This window comes from Chinchilla lanigera, unplaced genomic scaffold (genome assembly GCF_000276665.1).
Source record: "Chinchilla lanigera isolate Chin_1 unplaced genomic scaffold, ChiLan1.0 scaffold00032, whole genome shotgun sequence".
NCBI classification, from domain to species: domain Eukaryota; kingdom Metazoa; phylum Chordata; class Mammalia; order Rodentia; family Chinchillidae; genus Chinchilla; species Chinchilla lanigera.
This window is the reverse complement of record NW_004955433.1, coordinates 10,933,849-10,959,678: the sequence shown is the minus strand read 5'-3', so window position 1 is coordinate 10,959,678 and position 25,830 is coordinate 10,933,849. Positions and strand designations below refer to the sequence as shown.

The window sequence follows — 25,830 nt, the reverse complement described above, 5'->3', positions numbered from 1 at the left end:
GAAGAAAACAAATACCAACTCATTATTTTATTAATTTTGGTAACAATCTTCATCCATAGGTGCTATAATTGATGTGCTTAAAAAAGCATATATGATCTATACCACTTAGCCTAAGATCAGATGGAAACTGTAAACATGTACTTTTTGAATCAACTAGTTTGTTTTATAGGCACCTTACTTCCAGAAGAAAACCCACGCTGGTTCAATTTAAATCCATGTTATCTTGTATAAACTTCAAGAGAAAATGTAGCACCTGGGGTCCCTGACTTGTTTTTCCTCATTATTTTTTGTTTGTTCATGTATTTTGGTTTTTTTTTTTTAATGACTATAATTTGGTCACCATTTTCCCATGGTCTCACTGGCTACGTTTCATACCGCTGCTTAGGTCTTGGGAAAAGTTTCTCAAACTCATACATTTCTGTTAATAATAAAACACATCTGGGCAGAGAGCGTAGCCCTGTGGCATGGACAGCACTTTGCCTGGCATGGGCTAGGCCCAGGGTTTGATCTCCAACATGACAAGAAAACCAAAACTAAACAAATCCTTCCCTTTAACAATTACCATAGTCTTGTATTACAGTTTTTTTTATTATATGTTTGGAAAGGGTGTTATTAAGAAGGGCTATCTCCCAGCACTCGGGGGGCTGAGGGAAAAGGATCACGAGTTTGAGCGCAGTCTGGGCTACCTAGTGAGTTCAAGGCAGCCTGCACTACACACAGTACAACCCTGTCTCAAAGGGGAGCGGGGAGGGTAGACTAGAAGAAGAAAAAAGAAGGAAGAAAACAGGTCATATTTTGAAGCACTCTTATTTTATCAAGATATCATTATCATGTATAATGTAAAAGCACTTAGGGACTATTGGAATTCTTGAACTTTCGGATAAGGATGTGTATTAATTATAGTTTCTTCATTTGTACTGAATTTCCTGGTCTTATAGAGGATGAGTAACCACATACCAACCATGAAAATTAATTCCAGGTTGTATGATTGAAAACAAATTTCAATTTAAGAGCAATGGGATCTTAAGAGAATTTTGGTGAAAATAAATCCATATTCCCTTTTTCTCTGGTTGCCCTTAGACGTTAAGCAGTAGTGGCCTTGCACAATTGAAGCAAGTGGAGAATATAAACAAGGAAGAGCTTTTTTGTTGAATGAGGAGTACTGGGAATCAAACCAAGGGTTTTGATACATGATCTCCCTAACTCACTAAATTGCCTAAACTAAACTTGAATTTGCAATTTTCCTGTCTTAGCCCCCCAGAGTGTTGGGATTACAGGAATGCACCACCAAGCACAAAAGAGTGCTTTCTTAAAACATGAAATCCAAGCCAGGTACAGTGGTGAGTATCTGTAATTTCAGGTAAGGCTGAGGGAGGAGGATCACAAGATCAAGGCTAGCCTTGGGCAGCTTAGTGAGAACATATCTCAAAAATTTTTTTAAAAAATTAAAATACATAAATAAAAAGGAGTGGGAATGTAGCGCAGTGTGAAGGCCCTGAATTCAATCTCTAGTTCCACCAAAAAAGAAAGACACTCACAGGCTAGGGGTTTAGCTCAGTGGCAGAGTATTTCCTGGCATGCACAAGATCCTGGGTTTGACTCCCACCACCACAAAGAAATAGCAAAAAGACAGAGAGAAAAAAAAGAAGAGAAACAAATATGAAATATATAGAAATATTTAGGACTCAGGCACATATTTGATTTCTCCAACTTTTTTTTTTTTTTTTTTTTTTTTTTGAGACAGGGTCTCGCTATGCAGTTGAGGCTGGCCTTGAGCTCACTTTGCAGCCCAGGCTGGTCTCGAACTCGCTATGATTCTCCTGCCTTAGCCTCCCGAGTGCTGGGATTACAGGTGTGCACCACTACGCCCAGCTACTCAAACATTATTGAGAAAACAGTTCACCTTCTAGGAAGTTTGGTTGGATAAAGACTTCAAAAATAGTGTGTCACAAGCCCAGGCATGGTGACACACACCTGTAATCCCAGCACTGGGGAGGGTGAGGTAGGAGTATCGCTGTGAGGTTGAGGCCAGTTTGGGCTACAAAATGAACTTAAGGCCAACCTGAACGGCGTAGTGAAACTCTGTCTCAAAAAGAAAAAAAAAAAAAAATGTCAGAGGTGGTTGTGGTGGTACACATCTGTTATCCCAGAATTCTGTAAGGCTGAGGCAAGAGGATCACAAGTTCAAATGCAATCTGGACAATTTAGCAAGTTCTTATCTCAAAATAAAATCCAAAAAGGAACAGGGATATATTCAGTGCAAAGACATTGGATTCAAATAATCCCCTTGTGTGCGCACATACACACACAATATGTCAGAAAAATAAAACAAAGCATGTCAGGCACTAGAGGTATAGCTCAGTAGTAGAGCACATAGAGTTAACCAGCTTGAGGCCTTGGGTTTGGTCTCCGGCCCCCCACAAAGAAAAGTATGTCAGAGAACTGAATGTCTGAGGCCAGTCTGCCACACTAATAGCCTATATTCAAGGATAATTAGCAACAGGATAAAACACTAAGGAATTAGGCCAACTCCTCGGAATATCAAATAAATAACTGAATTTTTTTCTCCTTTTCTTTCTTTATTTCAGTGTCATGTAGGAATGCCTAACTTTCTCCTCCTAGCCAGCGATTTGGGGATCATGAAGTCCTCTCTGCCTGCCACATAGGGCCCTGGCTCCTGGAGGATGCTTCTTTTTGTGTTTTCCTTGCTGAGTATGGACTCCTTGAAAGGATACCCTGAGTGAGCTGTGTAAGCGATTAAAAAATGTCAGCCTTGCCCTTGCTTACTGTCTGCTCCTCCTCCTCCTGGATCACTGAAAACAAGCGGAATCCTTTCTGTTCCTCAGCACACACCTTTGCTTGTCTGGCATATTTCACCTTCTGTTCCAGCTGGCTCACCACTGGCTACTGGAGCAGCTCCTCCTCATCCACCCTCCATCCTGCAAAAATGGTTCCTCAGATCAGCAGCCTTCTTGGGCCCCTAGTGACGTAGTCTGTTTCTTTCTTAGCACTTGTCACAGTCCTGTTATCATGTTATGATCTGTCTCCATCCTGTAGGAAGCAAACATCTTAAGGCACAAAGAGCTTTAGTCTTGTTCCTTACGGTATTTCCAGCACTTTGAACACAGGTGCACGAAAAGTGTATCTTTTACACTGAATGAATGGTTCACCTAACATACCTGGCAGAAAGAACTGATGCCATCTAAGGTTTTCCAGCTGGCTTTTTTTGTCTTTTGAGACAGGTTCTTGCTGTGTAGTTCAGGTTGGCCTTGAACTCACTATGGAGCCCAGGGTGGCCTCAAACTCATCATGGTAATCCCCCTGCCTCAGCCTTCCAAGTGCTGGGATTACAGGCACACATGCCACCACACTTGGCTATCCACCTGATTTTGGACAGTGGACACCTCTATCAGAAGTTCTCAAGCATTGCTGCATGCCATGGTTTCGACGCCCCACCAAACTTCAGGTGAAGGAAACTTAATTCTCAAATTTATAGGTGGATGGCATTTGGACGTGGAGCCATTGAGAAGTAACTAGGATTAGGTGAAGTCATGAGGGTGGAGGCTTTATGATCATGCCAGGGGCTTTAGAAAAAGAAGAGACTTGGGCCAGGTGTGGTGGTGCATGCCTGTAATCCCAGCACTCGGGAGGCTGAGGCAGGAGGATCATTGCCAGTTTGAGACCAGACTGGGCTATAAAGTGAGCTCAAGGCCAGCCTGAACTGCATAGTGGGACCCTGTCTCAGAAAGGAAAAAAAAAAAAAAAAAGAAAAGAAAAGAAAAAGGAAAAGAAGAGACTTGAGCTAACCTGCTTGTTCTGTCTCACCATCCAATGCCCTCTGTTCTGTTAGGATGTTAGAGGGCTTTTGCTGAATGCCAAGCAGATGCCAGTGCCATGCTTTTTTTTTTTTTGAGACAGAGCCTCATCTTGTCTGGAACTTACTATGTAGCCTAGGCCAGCCTCAAACACATAGTGATCTTCCTGCCTCAGTCTCCCAAGAGCTGGGAATTCAGGTGTGCACCACTATGCCTAGCAAGTGCTACACTCTTGAGCTCCAGAACCATGAGCTAAATAAACCTCTACTTGTTATCAATTATTCAGGTTAGCCAAGTGTGGTGATGCAAGCAAGCCTGCATTCCTAGCACTCTGGGAGGCTGAGGCAGGAGGATCACAAGTTTGAGCCCAGCCCAGGCAATTTAGCCACTTAGAAAGACCCTATTTCTAAATAAATAATAGGGGCTGGGGATTTGGCTCAGCGGCACAGCGCTTGCCTGGCAAGCGCAAGGTCGTGAGTTTGATTCCCAGTACTGGAAAAAAACTAAAAAACAAACAAACAAAAAAACCAAAATAAATAATAATAAAAAGGGCTGGTGATGTAGCTCAGTGGTAGGGCTCTTGCCTAACATGTGTGAGGCCCAGGGCTCAATCCACAGCACTGAAAAACGAAACAAAATGAAACTAGGCTGATGCTGGACGTCAGCTAAAACCCCACTTTCCTCTTCCAACTAGAAAAGCCAAGCGGTGTCAGTGAAACACAACACATGGGGGTTGGGGAAAAGATCTGAGTTGTAGTCCAGGCTCTACCACCGACCAAATGAATGAATGCTCAGCAGTTTTTCTTGCCTGTGAAACGCGGGACCTAACACCTATGCCGCCGGTCTCACACTGTCGTTTATTATAAATAATGTTCACAAACATTCTCTGAAAACACTAGTGTACTAATGAAAACCACTGGTCTTCTCCCTGTAGGAACATTAAAAAAAAATCTAGTACTTAGAAATACTGACTTAGGATATACTATGTGCCCAGCAAAGTATTAACTTTTTCTTAAAAAAAAAAAGGCTCACAATCATACTACCTTTCTGACCCCCTCTTGTCATATACCCACTGCTAGGGAAACTGTACCCGTTAGACTATGTTATGGCTTGTGTCTACAGGTTTCCCCAAAGCCTCATGATGTCTTAGGTGGGGCTTTTTCAGAGATGGCTGGATCTAGAGTGTGTGACATTGGGATTGATTCATGATGCAGTGCTAGGCTCAAGGGCCCTAGGATTAAGGGTGTGAGTGCTACTCGCCCTAAGTAGCCTGGGTAAGATGTTAGGGACAGAAAGAGCTGTGGTTTCCCTGTTGTTTTGCTACCTTCTGCCCACCATGAACTGTTTCTCCTCTCCAGTGCCCTTCTGCCATGCCAGCCTGCCCTGGAGCCAGGCGATTATGGACTGAAACCCTCCGCAAACTGTGAACAAAATAAACCTTTCTCCTTTAACTTTGGGTGTCAGGTATTTTGTCTCGGCAACAAGACAAAAGTAACTTAACACAGACTAGAACAGTAGGTAGATCAACATTTACAGGAAAAGCAATTTCCTCTGCAGCAGGAGATACTCAGCATGGCCAAGGATAGGAATAACATTTAAAAATCCATGTATGCTGGGGCTGGGGATTTAGCTCAGCAGCACAGCACCTGCCTGGCAAGCACAAGGTCGTGAGTTCAATTCCCGGTACCGGGGGTGGGGGGCAGTGGGGGATTCCACGTATGCATCCCCCAAAGTCTACTTCTATTGCCAGATCCAAAGTTCTTTTGTTTCCACTAGAGAAATCCAGGCCAGGGAAGGGGATATTTAAATTCAGAGACCCTCTTATCAGTTAAGAGTAGGACCACAAACTTGAACAATTTTAGCGGGTAAGGGGATCTGGAAAGTAGTCTTGCGGGTGATCTTGGAACAGCTTTAAACAAGGGAGCTCCTACAGCCTGATTTACAGCTACAAACAACCTTAAAAGGGGGCCAGCCGAGAATGTGCTGGGACTACTGTGAGTTGGAATCCTGTGTGGCCTAGGTCAAGGCCAATCTGTACTCTCACCTAGCCACAATTTCCTTATTAGCAGGACAGTGACGAAAGTATCCTTTTTACATGATCAATAACCTGTCACATATATCATGTACCAAGGTACCAATAAATTAGAGATTTCTCTCTCTCTCTTTGTTTTTTTCTGGTTTTTTGAGATAAGATCCCGCTATTTAGTTCAGGCTTACCTTGAACTCAGTAGGTAGTTTAAACTGGCTTTGAATTTGCACCAATCCTCCTGCCTCAGCCTCTGGAGTGTTGGCATTACAGGCACCTGGGATTACAGACATTTTTTTTTTTAAAGATAGCTGAGTAATGTTCAGATTTGTCAAGCGGTAGAGCACCTAGATGTTAGAGATCATTGTGAAATGTTGATACATTTTATCAAATCATCGACCATGTAAAGCTTTTGTTGTTGTTGTTGCTTTGGTTTGTTGTTGCTTTTCTGGTGCAGAGTCTCACTGTTTCCCAGGTTGGCCTCAAACTCCTGGACTCAAGCAATCCTCCTGCCTCAGCCTCTCAAGTAGCTGGGTCCATAGATCCATGCCACTGCACCCAGTGAGCAAAGTATGTTTGGTAGCAAATACAACTACAACGTCTATAAGAAATATAATTCCAGAAATAACGTATCTGTTCACTAAAAGAGGAAAAACTCCAAAATAACCTACTAAAGTAGGTAATGCATCAGAATCTTTGATAATTTTTACTGTCTTCCTCCCTTGTGCACACTAAGCCAACATTCTACCACTGAGCTACCTCCCCCCAACCCTTCCTATAGTATTTGATAGCTGCTTTTTCATTTGATTTATGACGGGGGTTGGAGCTGGTAGCAATTGTAACCAGACAAGCAGCACTAGACAAATGGAGAAAAGCTAATAATACCTTGCGCTAGAGCTGATCAACTAATCCAAAGATTTCCAAACTTTTTTGTAAGCAGGGAAACTCTCCAGAAGATTTTATTTTTAAATTTTTTGGCAGAAGTCCAAGATGTAAAACAGAAAAGCAGAAACCCCAAAAAGAAAACAGAACAAAGGCTGAGCTGTCCTTCTGCCAGCGCTGGGGACTCCTCTCCCCTTCCCCAGTCCTTGCAAGCACCCTGAAGACAGCTGGACCTGAGGGGGACACATTTGGAAAACCCTCTCTTCAGCTCCCTCATTCTGCAGAGAATGAAAGTAAAGCTCCAGGGCCTGAGGGATTTTCCCAAGGCTGACCGTTCTCTCCAGTAACCCAGTGCAATTTAGATGTTACTAGCTTCTCCACAATAACCTATCAGTGAAATAGACACAGCAGGGGCTGGGGATTTAGCTCAGCGGCAAAGCGCCTACCTGGCAAGCGCAAGGTCGTGAGTTCGGTTCCTAGTACCAGAGAAAAACCAAAAAAAAAAAAAAAAAAAAAAAAAGAAATAGACACAGCAAAAGCCAGGCATGGTGATGCACGCTTATAATCCCAGCACTTGGGACTCCAGAGCTCATGGCATGAGTTCTCTCTCCTGAGGCAGGAGGATTGCTCCAAGTTCAAGCGCCAGCCTGGGCTACATAGCAAGCCCAAGGCCAGTCTGAACTACATAGCAAGACCCTGTGTCAAAAAAAAAAAAAGCAACAGAACCTCGGCAAAGGGGTCAACTTGGTAGAGATCAACTCCCTAAAAACTGACCTTCCCAAATTACCAAACTGGCCGGGGATGGTGGCACACACCTGTAACCCCAGTACTTGAGAGACTGAGGCAGGAGAATTGCTAAAAATTTGAGGCCAGCCTAGGCTACATAGTGAGTTCCAGGCTAGTCTGAACTACACAGCGAGACCCTGTCTCAAAAAGTCAAACAAACAAACAAACCAAATTACCAAACTGTCAAGTAGATCAGATGTCTGTCTTTTGCTTACTCCTTCTCTCTCTCTCTTCCTGTCTGTCTCTGTCTCTCTTTGTTTTCTTTTGTTTTTTTGAAATTATGCCTTACTCTGTATCTAGGTCAGCCTTAAACACACTATGTTGCCCAACTGGCCTTGCACTTACGGTATTCCTGCCTCAGCCTCCCAGAAACTAGATATAAACCACTGTCACAGTTTATAGCTAGCTATCCCGACAAAGCCTCAACCCCTCATAGGTGGGCTTTTGAGAGAAGAGTGGATTGTGAGGGTGGGATGATCATCAGTGGATGAGGCTCCTGATGAACTTCTAGCTAAATGTGCTGCTGCGAGGTGACATCTGATCAGAGTAGATGGGTCACTGGGGGCGCAGCCTGGAAGGGTCCATTTCTCTCCTCCTCCTCTAGCTCTGCCTCCCTGTCACGACACAAGCTCTTTCTCCTCTGCGATGCCCCTCCGCCACGCCACCCTTCCTTGGAACCAGCTGACTATGAACTGAAACCTCTACAAACTGTGAAGCAAAGTAAATCTTTCCTCCTTAGAGTTGTGGGTGTTGGGTCTTGGGTCTCAGCGACAAGAAAATATCCAAGACATCACCTTTTCTTATCATGTTCCACACTGCGCCAGCACTGTCAGTTGTCAGAGATCATAAACTGACCCAGACAGTGTATGTAATTATCCTGAATAAGTTGCATTTTAAATTCAGAATTCATTATGTCTAAAGGTTTTTATTTCTAGCTTCTTAGACATTTTAGCAATAATGAACTATCATGCTCAGGGGATAACCACCCCAAGGAATGAGTAGAAGCATGCACTCTCCTGGCTGTCTCCGACCCCACTGGGGCTTACCGCCGTATACCTGCTGTCCCTGTTATTGCCTACTCCCTTTACGCGTTTGGGTTTGTGACACTGATCTAAAGTGTATAAGCTATGGAAACATTTTGGAGAACTGAGCTTCTAGGAACAAAGGTAAATCTAGGATATAGGCAGAGCAACCTAATCTCCAGGATGAGGTAAATCCCATCAAAGAAAAATATGCTGCTTTCTTGTATTGATGAAGAAGGAAATTTTTAGGCTTTCCTGACTTTTTATTTCGCCAAGGGCTATTAAATTAACCATGCCCTAGTAGGACTTTAACTCTTGGATTTTCTTTCCTATATGTCCCATTATTCCACTAATTGCAGCATAACTCCAAACTCCTCACCCAGGAAAGGTGTCTTAAACCATCCAGCAGCCTGTGTCTTACACCCCAAGGCTTCTCACTCAGCTCTAGAGTTAGGAGGAATTGAGGGTCTAACAGTTCCAGGATCGTCCTCAGGGCCGGGAAATGCAGGCTCCATTTGAGAATTATGAGTCATTCTTTTTTATTTATTTATTTATTTTTTGGTGCTGAAATTTGAACATAGGACCTCATATATTCTAGGCTAGAGATTCACGGCTGAGGTATCCCCCCAGCAATAGTAGATACCTGTATATTTTTTTTATTTTAGCATTTTAACCTAAAACTGTGGATTGATAATAAAATGTTAATGATCAAGATTAATGGTAAAAGGCAGGCATGATAGTGCATACCTGTAATCTTAGCACTCTGGGAGACTGAGGCAGGAGGATCACAAGTTTGAGCCCAGCCTTGGCAACTAAGCAATTTAGTGAGACACTATCTAAAAATAAAAAATAACAAGGGCTGGGGATATAGTTCAGTGTGAAGGTCCTAGGCTCAATCCCCAGTACCACCAAAAAACAAACAAAAAACATTAGTTGGTAAAAAGAACATTTAAAAAAAAATCCTTACTCTCAAATTATAATGCAAAGGAGGTGTGTATTACTTTACCTGAAGGGCCACCTCCACATTTTCAGGACTTAGTTCAGATGCTGCTTTCTCAATGAAGCCTTCTCTATCACTATAACTTAAATCTGTGGTCCTCCTCCTTCTACTCCATGCTCCCTACAGTGTTCCCCTCCTTGTTGTTCTCCATATTACTCAGCACTGTAAGATACATCATGTTTTGCCTATTTCGCTTTTTTGTTTACTCTTTCTCTCCCTCCTCTGGAACCTAAGCTCCACAGGATGAGGATCTGTGCTTGTTCTCCACTTCCTCCTTAGTGGTATGGCAGTACTTGGCCCTCAGTAGACTCCCTAAAGCATTATTCAATAAATCAATGTGTCCTGTCCAAGCCCTGGCACCAAGGTGACAATCATTTCAATATTTAACAGCCAGACACAAAGTGAAATGTCTGGATGGTGCTGGTGCCTACATATTTTAAGGATGGAAGGAAATGCAAAAATTGCTATGTCTTTTCTTTACATTTCTGTCTTTCACAATGAATATACACATTTGCTTTCCAAGGTTGGACGGTGAGTCTATGGTGAACTCAATGCTAGAAGACAGTAACTGGGCCTTCTCAGTTGAGCATTTTCTCCTACTCCACCAAGACTAACTATTGGTTTAACAGATGAGACAGAACCTTCGCTAAGGTCAACTTGGTAGGGGTCAGTTCACCAACAGCATTCTCTTTTGAATGTACCTTCTCCTTTCTTCTTTTTAAAATTCTAGAATAGATGTAGGGTAGCCTACCTTGAAAGCTGAAGAAGAGTTTTTTCCCAAAATGCTACACTCCCCCCCCATACCATGTATACATATTTTTAGAAGATACACTGTTCATAGGTGCAGGCAGAGGGTTCACGAACAAAAACCAAACTGTACGGGAAATTCTTCAAAGAATCAACAACTGGGATATCATCTTATTGAAAAGTTTTTGCACATCAAAAGAAATTACGAGTTGAGTAAAAAGAAAACCCACAAACTGGGAAAAAATTTTAGTCAACTATCCCTCGGACAAAGGACTTTTATCTAGAACATATAAGGAATTAAAAAAATAAGGCCCCCCAAATTCAAAGACCCAATCCAAAAATGGGCATCTGAGTTGAATACACACTTCTCAGATACAGAAATACAAATGGCAAATAAATACATGAAAAATATTCAACATCATTAGTCATTCAAGAAATGCAAATTAAAACAACACTGAGATTCCATCTCACTCTGGAAAGAATAGCTATCATCAAGAAATCAACTACTAACAAATGCTGGAGGGTCTGTGGGCAAAAAGGAACCCTTCTCCATTGTTGATGAGAGTGTAGACTGGTGCACCCACTGTGGAAATCAGTCTGGAGATTCCTCAGTAAACTAGGATCAGAGGTCCCATTCAACTTAGCTATTCTCCTTCTGGGTACTTTTCCAGAAGAACTAAAAACATCACATACAACAATATATGTGCATCCATGTTTATAGCAGCTCAATTTGTAATAGCTAAATCATGGAAACAATCCAAATGCCCATCAACTGAGGAATGGATGAAAAAGCTGTGGTATTTTTATATGTGGAATATTACTCAGCTATAAAGAAAGATAAACTCAAGGCTTTTATGAGTACATGGATGCCACTAAAGACCATACTCATAAGTGAAATAAATGAGACTGACATGTGTAAACACCATATTGTCTCCCTAGTGTAAGAATCTGAAAGAGTAAATGAAATCTAAAAGATACAATAGATAGTGTGAAAGGGAAAGAAAGTGCTCAAAAGGAAAGAAGGACTGGGATGAAGGAGAAAATAAAGAAGGAAGGGAAAAAATATATATATATACACAGAAGATGGCTGGGATAATTGTACTACTAATTTCTACTGCTTTGTTGAAAGGAACAGCTGATATTGAATTGTTTGATCAATCTTACATGTCAGTATTTGTTTATCTGAGTAACCAATATGAAGATAACAGTATGTAATACAACAACCACCATTAATTTCTTATCACCTTGTCTGAAATTCTGTATTGTTTTTATGTTGTTCTGTTTAAGTCTGTGTGTTTGTTAATATGTTTTGGCTCTTTTATCTTTAAAAATAACATTTTAAAAAAGAAGATGCACTATAAGTACCATTTATGGATGGTGTGGTATGTGAGTGTGGGGGTGAGTGTGTATGTTTGTGGCAGTTTTATCTTTTAACTAGATTATGAACCTTCCTTTCCTCTGAGCTGACAATGACAGGGCTCAGCTTTGAGTCTCAAACATGTGCTAGTAAATAAACATAATAAGATCTAATTTCCCTGGGTGAGGTGGCATGCGCCTGTATTCCCAGCACTTGAGAGGCTGAGGCAGGAGGATCACTGTGAGTTCCAGGCCAGCCTGGGCTACATAGTGAGTTCAAGGTCAGCCTGAACTGCACATTGAGCTCTGTCTCAAAAAAAAAAAAGTCTAATATGAAGAAAAAAAAAAGGCTGCTGCTGGCTACTTATCTCCACAGCAGTGCCTTTCAGGTGCCCTTTGGGAAACAACTGGTTTTTGTTATTGTTGTTGTTGTTGGTATTTATGCCTCTTTATATGCTTCTTTTTTTTTTTTTTGGTTTTTTTTCTCCAGTACCGGGAACCGAACTCACAACCTTGCACTTGCCAGGCAGGCACTTTGCCGCTGAGCTAAATCCCCAGCCCCTATATGCTTCTTTGAGTTCCCCAAACAGCACAGTTGGGAAACCTTGGTTCATTTCCGAAACATAAGAAAGCGGGAACTTCTGGTGGCAGTGCACCAACCTGGCACCAACATTGGCACACAGACTGGCTGCACAGCCCAGCACACAGAGTAATGGCGGCAACACATGCGCCGCATACTGAGTGAGATGACCAATGTTCTGAGCAGAGACGAGGCCCGGGAGGACAGGGGGACATGGGGAGACCATTTTGGAAAAGCTCTTACCCCTGTGGTCACCAGAGAGGTGCCACCAGCCACAACTTAAGACCTAGAGCAGGTAAGAACAGGTTAGCAAGTCCCAGACCCCAGGGTGGAACAGGAACAAGGAATGACTCTTCTCTCAAGTACAGAATGATGGAACTGCCAGGACTTGTGGTTTGTGGGTTTTTCTTTTTTTCATTTGGTGCTGGGGATGGAACCCCAGGCTTCAAAGGGGGTGTCCTACCACTGAGCTACACCCCTTCCCCTTCTGGAAAGTCTTATAATAGAACCTCAGCCTCAGTCTCCGTTGAAAATTGCAAACCCAAGCTGGACATGGTGGTACATGCCTGTAATCCCAGCACTCGGGAGGCTGAGGCAGTAGGAACAAGAATTTGAGGCCATTCTGGGATACATCGTAAGTTCAAGGCCAGCACTGAATGACACAGCAAGACCTATCTCAAAATGCCAAAATAAATAAATTTTTTCTAAATTACACACTAACTTGCAGTAGTGTTAGTATTGGCTAAAGTGTGAAAACAACCCAAGTAACTGCCTTAGGGAAACGGTTGACCCATTATAGACTATAGTGCCGGGTGTGGTGGTGCATGCCTGTAATCTCAGCAGTCAGGAGGCTGAGGCAGGAGGATCGTTTGTGAGTTCAAGACCAGCCTGAACTAGGGGCTGGGGATTTAGTTCAGCGGCAAAAGCTCCTGCCTGGCATGCGCAAGGTCGTGAGTTCGGTTCCCGGTACCGGAAAAAAAACAAAAAAAAACAAACAAACAAACAAAAAAAGACCAGCCTGAACTACATAGTGAGACCCTGTCTCAAAAAAAAAAATTATACACTATAGTAAAATCCTTTAAAAATAAGAACAATTGCTCCATGTGGTGGAAGCCTATAATCCAAGTGCTCTAGGAAACTGAGGCCAGAGGATCACAAATGTAAGTCTAGCCTGAGCAACTTAGTGACTTAGTGAGACCGTCTTGAAAGAAAAAAATGTACTAAGGATGTAATCCATGTGAAGGCCCTGGGTTCAGTACTCAAAATAAATAAAATTAATCCCTTAAAGAGAAAAATACATGCAATGAGATTTTTTTTAAATTAATGAAACCTCTCTTCCTCCCTTACTTTTTGAGACAGGGCCTCATGATGTAGTCTAGGCTAGCCTTGAACTCGGTATGTAACATGAGCTGGCTGGAACTCGTGGTACTCCTGTCTCAGCCTCCTGAGTACTGGGATTACAGGAATGTGCTACCACATGTGGCTAATGAAACTCTTCTTAATCTAGGCAGTAGAGAACGGAGTTCATTGTAACTTTTTTGCACTCTTTCTGTAGGTTTAATTTCCTCCTCTCTTTGGTACAGGAGATTTAACCAGGGCCTTTGCACTGAGCTACATTCTCAGCCCTTTTCTATTTTTTATTTTGAGACAGGATCTCATTAAATTGCCCAGGCTAGCTGTTAAATTTATAATCCTCCTGCCTCAGCCTCCCAGAGTGCTAGGATTACAGTTTGCACCAACACACCCAGCTTCAATTTTTTTTTCAATATAAAATTTTTAAAAAGAGCTGGGGCAGGTGTGGTGGCCCAATACTTAGGACTTAGTACTCAGGAGGTGGAAGCAGGAGGATGGCTGCAAGTTTGTGGCCAGCTAGGGCTACACAGTGAGTTCAAGGCCAGCCTGAACTAAATAGCTAGATTCTGTCTCAAAAAACCAAAGAAAGAAAGAAAGAAGGAAAAGAGAGGAGAGAGGGAGGGAAGAAGGAAGGGAGGGAAGAAAGGGAGGAAGGGAGAGCTGGTATAGTGGTACCTATAATCTCAGTTACTTGGGAATATTCACCCTTCCAAATATTTAGAGAAGGTGTTGATATAGCTGAAGCTTAGATTTTGTCCTGGGTTAATTCCTAGCAATCTGAAAGAAAAAGAAAAGAAAAAAAAAAGGAAAGAAAAAAGAAAGGAAAGAAAAGGAAAGGAAAGGAAGGGAGGGGAAGGGAGGGGAGGGAAAATAAAAAGCTTAGATTTTGAAATAATTCCCTTGGGTAACCCCTGGACAGAGCTCTCCTTCCTGCACTAGCAACAAGGTATTTCCTCATGTAGACTAAGGGGGCTTATAACAGTGCAGCCAGGGGGAAAAGGAGGGGTACAAAGTAACAAGTTCTGATCTACTGCAACTCCTGACATAGCCTCTTAACTTTTTAAAGAGGAAGTCAGCCTCCTCCGTTTGATTAATCTTGCATTCTTACTTCTGGTAATCTGAGCATCTTCCTTGAAGATAACAATAGGTAATATAACAACCACTGTTAATGCCCATCATTTTGTTTTGAAATTCTGCATCATTTTTATAGTTTTCTGTCTTTGTTATTTTTTTATTCCCTTTAAAATAAAAAATAAAATATTAAAAATAAATAAAGAATCATAACAGCTGCCTCTTCTGCCTTCCTGGGCTGTTGTAATGACCAAAAGATAACAAGGAGACAAAAGCCTTTTTAAAAGTACACTATAAAGCACTCGCAGGGCATGGAGTAACACCTGTAATCCCAGCTACTCAGGAAGCTGAGGCAGGAGGATCACAAGTTCAGGGCTAGCCTGGCATGTGGCCTACATAGTGAGACTCTGCCTCAAAACTAACTGACTAATAATATAAATAAATAAATAAATAAATAGCTAGGTATAGTAGCATATGTGGAGGCTGAGGCAGGACGCTTGTCATGAGTTTGAGGCAAGTCTGGACTCCATAGTGAGTTCAAGGCAAGCCTGGACTATATAGCAAGACCCTGTTTCAAAAAATTAATTAATTAATTAATTAGCTAAAAATTTAAAAAGCTAAGGGTTTAGCTCAGTGGCAGAGTCCCCCAGGGTTCAATTCCTAGTTGGAAAAAAACCAACAAAACTATAAGGTACTTTAAAAAAAAAAATAAGGCACTAGAGACCAATGGTAGGTTAATACATACCAGACAAAATACCGTGTGTGTATGTGTGTGTGTGTGTGTGTGTGTGTGTGTATGTGGTAGTGGGGATTGAACCAGAGCATCTGAACTGTGCAACATTCCCCATACTTCAAAAAATTTTTTTAAAAACAATTTTGAGACAGAGTGTTGCTAAGTCGATAAATTACCCAGGTTGGGCTCAAACTTGAAATCTTCCTGCCTCAGCCTCCCAGAGTGCTGAGATTACATGCAAGCACCTCCATGCCAAGTTACAAAATAGCTCTTGATGATAAATATATTTTCAATCAGAGGAGCAAATGTGACTTTTAGAATCAGGTAAGTCAGAACATTCAGGTCACCCTCCTATCCTCTGGGTGATGGAGGGCAGGTCCCAAGCCTCATTGAGCCTTAGTTTCCTTGCTGCAAAATGAGGTTAATGCTACCTACTTAAGACAGCCATGAGAATTAAGTGAGGTCACCTTCCCTGTGACTTGGATCAATCCTGCTCTCAACCAGAGGCACCTCATTGATCTGCTCATTCATCACACTCTCTGTACTATCTGCTCCACTTTTCTGTAAAATAAGACTGTTCTAAAAATAAAGCCTATTAATTTAAAAATATATGTATATTTATAGATGGCATACAGTGTCACAGATAAGACAAGGAACTCTAGAGATAGACTGCTTGGGTTTGATGTCAGTTCTGCCCCTCCCCAGCGCAGTGACGTAGGGCGTGTGTGTAACAACTTTGTGCTTCAGTTTCCTCCTCTACAAGCGCTACGGAAATTTTGCCATTAATAATAAGTACTATTAGACATTGTGTTCAACAATGGAAATACAGCAGTGAACAAGGCAGTTTAGCTGGGCAGTTTAGCTCAGTGGCCTGCTTAGCAAGCACAAGGTCATGAGTTCGATTCCCAGTACAAAACAAAACAAAACAAAACAAAACAAGGCAGTTTGGTTCTCTGCCCTCAGGAAGCTTAAGAAGAGGCTCTGACGTTACCTGCTGCTTATTCTAAATGTAGACCCAAGAGGTTAAGCAAATGCATCAATGCAATACAGCCAGTTACTGAGGGGCCCTCCAGGAGACCAGCCAGGATTAGTGAGAGTTCAGATTATCACCCACTCTTTCTCCACCACCCTTTTCAATGCAAGCAGCATTACCAGATTCAAACCTTCTGAAACATTAAGAGCCCTGGAAGTATCTAGTGGATTCCAGAAGTCCACTGGAATTGGTCCAGTAATTCCACACATTCTCAAGCCCTACCCTCTTTCTACATTCCATCCCTTATGATGTCTTTCTCTAGCCTACATGTGGCTCTTCTTGTGAATTTCAGAGTTGGAGTTCATGGTGCAAAGGATAAGGAAAGGCTTCATACCCTACACCACTTGCATATTTTCTTTTTTTCAGTTGGGGATTGAACCCAGGGCCTTTGCACTGAGCCACCCCTCCAGCCGTTTTTATTTTCTATTTGGAGCCTAGCTCTCCCTAAGTCACTAGGTTGCCCAAGGTAGGTTTCAACATTTGATCCCATTTATATTTTCACTGATGGGTATGGTTATACATCCTAAGCAAGAACAAAGGTTGGGTGTCTTGGTAGAGTGTGAAGTGCATCGACACTGGTGACTCTCTTTGGGAAAGGAATACATAATTACATATTAAAAGCAGGTACAGGGGCTGGGGATATAGCTCAGCGGCAAAAGTGCCTGCTTGGCAAGTGCAAGGCCATGAGTTCGGTTCCCGGTACCGGAGAAAAACCAAAAAAAAAAAAAAAAAAAAAAAAAAAAAGCAGGTACAAGGTGTGGAAAAGGACCTAAGTAAATGAAGGACCTTGAAGTTTGGCATAATTAGCTTCCTGGTAAATCTATGGTTGCCTAATTCTTCCTGCTTCCCTTCTACCCGTGTAACTTGCACCTTTGCTACCACTGCGTGCTAGGCAGTAACTTCCTAAGTTTACATCCTGATTTAAAAATCATGCTTGGGTTGGGGCTGTAGTTAGCTCAGTGGTAAAGCGTATGCCTAAAGCACACTTGGATTCAATCTCCAGCACTGCAAAAATAAAATAAAATTTAAAAAGTGTGCCTTATTCTAGTCTACACATCTTTTTAAATATTTATTTATTTATTTATTCATTTCCGGGACCAGGAATCGAACTCATGATCTTGCGCTTCCAGGCAGGAGCGGTGCCGCCCGAGTTAAATCCCCAGCCCCTAGTCTGCACATTTTTAATCAAAGCTATGATAGATACAGATTTTCTTGATATAGAAGAACAAAATAATCTATGACAACCCGTGGGTGTTATGTAAATAAGTTATATGGGGATGCTTGTTAGACCTGGTAGATCCTAAAGCAACCGGAGGCTACAATTTTCCGTTTCCCCTGGTAAACACACCCACAGGTCGTCTCTTCTAAGATGGGCACATTCAGCAAATAATTCTCTTGGATGGGTGTGTGTTTGATTCAACCACGTAGCGAAAAATAATATACAGTTATGTGTCATTATATATAATTAATATATTTGTATGCACAACATCTGCGTTCATGCAGACACCATGTAATGTAGCTACAGCAGGGTTGTATTAAAATCCCCATATTACAGATTGGAGACTGAGGCCTCCGGTGACTTCACAAAGTCACAGAGCTGCTAGCTGCTGAAGGGAGGTTTTGAAAAACGACTAAATTCAGAGGCCTTCGCAGTTCAAAGAGGACTGTGATCTGAGGCCCCCAGGGCTCTTACAGGCCTGGTACTCCAGGAGGAGAGGTGGTGGTGGAGGATGATGATGATGATGAGGAGAAGGAGGAGGAGGAGGAGGAAGAGGAGGAGAAGGAGAAGGAGGAGGAGAGGGGGAGGGAGGAGAGGGGGAAGAGGGTTAAAGTTTGACTCTGCGCATTCCCTTTTCACTCCCTCTCCCGTTCCCCTCGGACGCAGAGGACACAAAGAGTGCACAAGCAGCAGCTGCACAAAGAACCCATACACGAGATAAGTCGAGGCCATTTTTGTGGGAAATTCTGGGATGGGAAATCGCTCCTGGCGTGTAGAGTGCAGGGGAGCAGCTTTCCCGGGCCGACTGGCCAGATGAGTCACCGGGGTTTGTCCCATTATTTGCGCAGTTTCTCACCTCTCTTCCCGTGGGCAGCGCCAGGGCGCAGCCACAAGCCGGCCTGCACCCCTCGCCCCCCGCAGCCTGCTCCGTCGGGGCCTGGCGAGGGGCTGGCGGGCGCGGGAGGGAGGAGAGGAGGCACGCGGCTCGCAGTGGCTGTCGCCCTTCCCAGCTGACTCAACGCGCCACCCTCCGCCGCCGCCGCCCCCTAACTTTGCGTCTCCAGCCCGGCCTCCGAGAGGGGGCGCCGCCTCCCGCTGCCCGGGGCGCCCGTCTGCGGCCGGGGCTGCCAGGGCGCCGTGCCCGCTGGCCTGGCGGGCCGCTCTCGGGACAATTAGCAGCTGCTGTCGCGGAGAGTTAGGAATCTAGGTCAAGGTGCTCTCGGCGGGGCCCAGGGGACGATCACCTGACCGCGAGGTGTGTGACTCAGCGGGAAGCCAGGGGCGGGGTGCAGCCGGAATCTCCAGGCTGGCTGGGCCGGGAGGAGGAAGAGGTCAAGTTGCCTCCGTCTGGCTGGCTGTCAGCGGAGGAGGAAGAAGCTGCTGGCGACAGAAGGCCGGGTAGGGTGACCTCTGGTGACCTAGCTAAGGTGACATCCAAAGCCGGCTGTCACCCTCGCTGTAGCTGAAACCATGCCCAGCTCAAACTGTCTCTGCGGCTGTGAACACCTAATTAGCCGCCTCCCTGCCAAAGTGAGAAACCAAATTAACAGACTGATCATCACTCCAGACCCCGCGCCCCTGCCCCTCCCCCGCGCCCCAAGACACCAAAGCCACCGGCCCTCGTACAAAGGCAGCCAACCCTATGAAAGACAATTCGCCTGTCTCCCCCAATTAATTTTGAATGTGAAAATTACGAACCCATTGTATTTTACGTGTCCACTCGGCAGGAGCCTTCTTTGAAGGGGGAGGCAGTTGCTGCTATAGCTGGAACAAACGGCAGCTGCTCGGTGTGAGCCTCACTTCCTCTGGCTCCGGCTGCAGGTTCCTCCCGGCCAAGCAGGGAGTTTCCTCCTTCTGGGGGCTCTCAGCCCGGGCCACCCTCACCTCCCACCCCCCAGCTGCTCACCGCGCTCCGTGGGTAGCACTTCTGGGACTCCCTAGTTCCATGAGTCAGAGCCAGGCTGGAGACAGACAGCAGGCTTCCTTTATTAAATCAGCCTCCTGCCTTGTACACCGCAGAGGGAAGCTATAATTACCCGTTTGGCCCGGCTCTGAGAACTGAGCCACAGAGGCTGGACTGGGAGGGACGGTTCCTGATTTCTGCATTTATCTAGTGCATCCCAGTTCGGAAACAAGAAAACAGCCAGGGGTGAAGGGCCTGTTACACAAATATCAGCTGCTTTTGCATATGTAATGGGGTGCACCGGGCCTGGACATCAATGTAGATTGTTAACAAAAACAGAACTAAACAAAACAAAACACAAAACCACACAAAACCCAAAAACCGCTGTATTTAAGCTGCCAGGAGTTGTTCTTTTTTTTTATTTCCGGTACCAGGAATCAAACTCACGACCTCGCGCTTGCCAGGCAGGCGCTGTGCCGCTGAGCTAAAACCCCAGCCCCTCTGTTTTGTTTTGAATGCCTACTGCCTCACTGCCAAAGTCAATACTTGAGGCAGGCGCTTATGGACGGTTTATAAGAGATAAAGGAAAAGGCGACAAAATCTTGTTTTAGATCCTTAGGTCAAAACTGTTTCATCCTTAGGCATTGTAGACACAAAATCTCAGGCTTCTCAGCTCTTCTGCCAGCCTAAAGAAATGTTCAAGACCTGAACGTGTACATGTAGTTGGATCCAAGATATAAAACAACAACACAAAATCAAAAGACAGTCAGTCTTCATAAACTATCCCTTTAGTATTTATTGGCCCATTCACTGCTACTCATTCATTTCTGCAAGCATACATTTATTCCATTCATTCAACAAATATCTGTTGAGCTGCTTTCTTTGTGCCGGGCATGGTTATAAGTAACAGGGATATGTAAGTGTTAAATCAATTAAAGATTCAGACAGAGCTAAGCAGGCAAATATTCCTGACCTTCTGGGTCAATAATATGATATTTGAAAGATAATAACTGCAATTAGTAAGAGAAAAAATACACATCTGTAATCCTAGCACTCCAGAGGTAGCAAGAGGATCACAAGTTTGAGCCAAGCCCAGGTGACTTACTCAGTGAGACCCTGTCTCAAAGTAAAAAAAAAAAAAAAATTAAAGGGAGGGAGGGCTGGAGATGTACCTCAGTGTGAGGCCTTGGATTCAATCCCCAGTATAACAAATAAATAAATAAAAGAAAACATAGACCAGGAGATAAGCAGTTTGGTGGTAAAGGAGGAATCTGTAAATATCTCAACACATTTGAGAATAATTCATATTAGATCTCTCCTACAGTGAGAGTTCTCAAGTCTGCATGCTGATTGCTGAGAAATTATAACTAATCATAAATGAGAGTTACATTTGACGAAAGTACAATTATTAAAATCCTTTAAAGCTTTGCTTATCACCAAAAGGTTGGTACATTTTCAACACATCTGACAAGAGTAAAAGTGCCACTGCATTTGACCCTGCTCTTGTTATAGGGAGTTGAATGTACTTCATTCAGAAATGTGTTAGGCATTTAGAATATAGTGGTTCAGGACTTAAGGATCAGATGCCAGAAGTCAGATCCTGCCTCCAGCAATGACTACTTTTGTAATTCTGGGAAAGACACTTAGCTTCAGTTCCCCATATACAAAATGGGGGTGATATAGAACCTATGTTATAGGGTTTCTGGAATGATTAAATAAGATAATAAAAGTAAAGGTGTTATTTAACATAGCACCCAGCACTTAATAAGCACTCAGTAAAAGCTATCTATAATTACTATGGCATTGTTTTTTTTTATGATGACAATAACTTAGCAAGACTCTGCCTCAAAATAAAAAATTTAAAGGGCTGGGGATGTAGCTTAGTGGTAGAGTGCTGTATCAGGCACTGTGCTGGGTCCTGGGGAATGAGGGGTTTATTAAGAAAATGACATAACCCCAACTGGAAGAGACTGTGCAAGTGTTCTGTGATCATTAAATCTTCCTGGTCAGCACACATGGTAATCTCCAATGAACTACTGATCACTGCAAAGGTTGGTGGAAAGTCAGTAAACTAAAGAGATTGCAAGAGATACCATTTAATGCCCGTTCTGTAGGAAAAAGGAAATCTGATCATCCCAAGTGCATAGGTCAAACAGGGTCTTTAGACATTCATGTTGTTGGGGCTGTACCCCGGTAAATTCCGCACTGCTTTCCAGAACACACACACCAGAGTATTTAGCTCAACACAAATGAAGCAGTACAAAGCTGGTAACATCTCAAGTGTCCAGTGGCAGGAAAATAAACATAGGTGGAATACAATAGAGAGGACTATAATATTACGACAAAAAACACAGCAGGATATCCTTTTCTGTTTTCTTGTTTTGGTTTTTTGCGACAGTCTTGCTTTGTAGTACAGGATGGCCTTGAACTTGCTATGTAGCCCTGGCTGGCCTCGAACCCACGTCCATCCTTCTACTTCCACCTCCCAAGCGCTGAGATTACAAATGTGCACCACCATGCCACGCTAGCAAGATATTTTAAGCAAAGAAAAGACAACAAACCTAACAGTATGTCTTCTGGGAAAATCTATAAAATAAAAGCAAAAGAATGGTAAAAGCGCAAGACTCGGGATGGGGTGGGGGAAGGCAAAGTGATAGAAAGGGAGGAACACAATGGGGAAATACAGAGGGCTCACTGCATTATAAGCACATAAATGAGCACACAGATAAATAACAAACAGCCAGATGCAGGTTGAACAAGGCCCTTTGAAGATGGAAGAAGTCGCAAGTCAAAGATTATGAATAACCCTCTGTACTTGGATTCAATCAAAAAGAAAAACAAAAACCTACTCTTAGGACTGAAGGACCAGGAAAAGGTTAAAGGACTCCAAACAACCGCAGGGTTCTTTGAGGATTAGGCAGGGTCGACCCAGGAGGTGGAAACCCTTTTGCTCCTCCGTCACAGGATGCTGTACAGCTTCAGAACTGTCACCTGGAGAGCAGGGGGTGGTGGCACCTGCCTGTAGTCCGTGAGCACATGCCTGTGGTCCCTGTAGTCCCAAGAGGATCCACTGAGCCCATGAATTCAAAATCAGCCAGGGCAATGTAGCAACAACGAACTGTCACTTAGGATCAGAGGGTGGAGCTGGGTGGTCGCTGTGAGGGGGTCAGGAAACTCTCCTAGCCCAGCCTAGCCCGGAACCTCAGTCTCCCTGTGCAGTGGCTGGCCCTCAGTGCACTTACTACCTGATCTTCGCTAGAACTGCTCTTGGCATCTCCCCTGGGACAGACTTCCAGTTCCTGTATGTGGCGTTCTCAGACAGGTCTAGCCCTGCCCCAACCCTAGAGGGATGCTGGGTGTGTGCAAGGTACCTCCCTCCACCCAGAGCCCACACTCAAGGCATCTTCTCTCTTGCTCTGCGGGGAGCTGAGAGGGAAGTGCCCTCAGACAGCTAAGCTGCCTGCTATCATGGCATTGTTCCATGGGCCACAGGTCAAAGCAAGCACTTTTTCTTGAAGACAGTCTTCTCCAGCCAGGCACGGCTGCACAGGCCTGTAATCCTCGTTACTCAGGAGGCTGAAGCAGGAGAATAGCAAGTTCAGGCCGGCCTAGCAATTTAGAGAGGCCCTGCCTCAAAAATAAAAATTTAAAAGGGCTGGGGATGTAGCTTAATGGCAGAGTGCTTGCCTACCATGTATAAGGAAGGCCCTGGGAGCAATGTCCACACAAACAGTCTCCTCCACGAGGCAGAAGTACATGTTCTTAGGCTCAGTTGACGGACTTCAGGAACAGAATGAATTGGAATTCTGAGAAGCCTCCTTGCCTCTCTATTGTGTTTCTAGTGGTGGGTGAGGGGTCTCAGGCTTTGGGAGCTGCTTCCATGGTTCCACCCCACACCCTAGACCAACCATCAATGCCCAGCACAAGAGAGCACTGGAACTGAAGTCAGAAAGATCCAGACAAAGTCAGGCTTGGTGAGTGTCAAGCTGTCTCCCTTAGCTTAATTCTCAAAACCGTAGATTTCTACTATACAGTGGGAGCACTCATACTGCCTTTGACCAAAAAGCAGGCCAAGGATATAGCTCAGTGGCAAAGCGCCTGCCTGGCAAGTGCAAGGTCCTGAGTTCAATTCCTGGTACCAAAAATAAATAAATAAATAAATAAATAAATGACCAAAAAGTATTAGCCAGGACCATATAACACAATGGAGAATAAAATACTCACCAAAAAGAAACGTGCCACCAGGCATGGTGGCACACGCCTGTAATCCCAGCACTTAGGAAGTTGAGATAGGAAGATTGTTGCAAGTTTGAGACCAGTCTGGGGTACAAAGTGAGTTCAAGGCAAGTCTGAACTGCACAGTGAGACCCTGTCTCCAAAAACCAAAAAAAACAAAAAGAAAGAAAAGAAAGGTGCCATACATTTGTGCTGAAGTTAAGCCCTTCAAGGCCCTTGTCTGACTCCTTCACTATTTTAACTCCCAGGACCAAGGAAACATAGTAGGTGCTCAATGAATAGTTCTTGAAAAATAACAGATTTTATAGATTAGAATAAATGTAATGATGAGGATGCTGATAATTAGTAACATTAATATTGCAACTTGACTATGTACCAAACATTGTTTTGTTATAATGGTATTATTTTATTTTGAGACAGGGTCTCGCTATATAGCCCAGGTTGGCCTCAAACTCACAGTCATTCTCCTGCCTCAGCCTCCTGAGTGCTAGGATTATAGGCATGCACCCCAATACCCAGCAAGCATTGTGCTTGGAGGGCTTTATATGGATAATGCCATGTAAATTTCACAACAAAGCAATGAAGGAGGCTCTCTGGTTACTCCCATTCGGCAGATAAGCTAAATGTGATTCAGAGAAGTTAGTTTTTTCTCATGGCTAAGCGGCGAGCTAAATAGCTTATCACTCAAGTAATACGAATTAACACGTTCAGGGAGGCCTGACACCTGAAGGTGGAACACAGGCAGCACTGGTGCCCGAGAGGCAACCGCAGGAGTCATTAGATTCTGATACCTTCCTCACTCTTCAAGACTCCAATACTAAAGTGCAGTCCAAGCTACATTCTAAGCAGGGAGTCATCAGGTTTACCTGGGTGTTTCCTAGTATGGACAGCAGGGTTCTGCAGGAATGGGATTCCTAGGGGTTGCCTGGGGAGGCAGATGAGGGTTACACAGAGTGGACACGGGGCTTCTGGGGAAGGGAGCTGAGAAGGCCTCCAATGAGACTATGGTGCTGAGAACTGGCCGAGGGCTTCAGGCGGATGATTGCCAAGTCTGCTGCCGGGGCTGACTATCACAGAGCTGCTTAAGGACTCCAAAGGCAAAAAGCTGTATAACCAGAGGGACAGCAGCATGGAGGAGTCATTAAAGGGGGCCTTTGAGCCAGGTGTGGATGCGCATACCTGTAATCCCAGGACTCGGGAGGCTGAGACAGGAGAATCACTGCAAGTTCAAGGCCAGCCTGGGCTACAAAGTGAGCTCAAGCCCAGCCTAAACTTCATACTGAAACTCTGTCTCAAAAAAGACAAAAAAGGGGCTGGGGATTTAGCTCAGCGGCAAAGCGCCTGGCTGGCAAGCGCAAGGTCGTGAGTTCGGTTCCCGGTACCGGAGAAAAACCCCCCAAAAAAAAAAAGTGGGGAGGGTTTCATTTAATTTGGATTTTTTTGTAAAAATGCATCTCCATAGCAGCAAAACAACAACAGAAAGAGTGCACCCCAGCAGTACTTATGCAGTTAAAAGTATATTTAAATAAATGAACAACATGATGGAGCAGGGGTGGAGGAAGGTTGAGAAAAGGTCATGGGTTGGACTTCCAAAGCCACACAGCTTCCAAGAGTACAGCCTGCGCCAGGCTGCAGCTCTCCAGGGCTTGGCTGATTTACTGGAGATGAACGGCAGCCCCCAGCCTTCCCAGGGCATGACAGCCAATGAGCCTGATCCGCAGCTGGGGGGAAGTATTTGCCTTTGCAGTTGGCAGCATCTCCCTGCCTCCAAGCCTTCCTCCTGAGAGAATCATTATGCAGTTTGGTCACATGCCCTATGCATTTTAATGAATGAGTCAGGGGACAGGCTCAATTTGAAAGAGGAATCGCTGCTCTCGCCTGGGTGAAGGGCTCTCAAGGGATGCTCTTGCAGCTTAGATACTGCAGGAGAAGAATTGAAGGAAGCTCCTGCCACTTGGAAAAAGAAAAGGTCTGAATTAGGAAGGCCAGAAGGAGGAAGGCAGGGTGGGAGGGAGGGAGAGAGGAAGGGAGGAAGGGAGGAAGGGAGGAAGGGAGGAAGGGAGGAAGG

At 44.1% G+C, this 25,830-nt stretch overlaps 1 protein-coding gene across 3 annotated transcripts in view; it reads right to left on the bottom strand.

The window, feature by feature from the left end:
• The window catches only part of Chd9 (chromodomain helicase DNA binding protein 9), a 260,391-nt gene that overhangs the window by 201,483 nt on the left and 33,078 nt on the right, over positions 1 to 25,830 (bottom strand). Inside the window, exon 1 of one of the 3 annotated variants that reach the window (XM_013516196.1) lies at positions 19,322 to 19,462. The exons of the other annotated variants lie outside the window; for them this stretch is intronic. The gene's annotated coding sequence lies outside the window, so the exon portion shown is untranslated. Of the gene's footprint in view, positions 1 to 19,321; positions 19,463 to 25,830 lie in introns of those variants that run through there. 3 annotated transcript variants of the gene reach the window in all.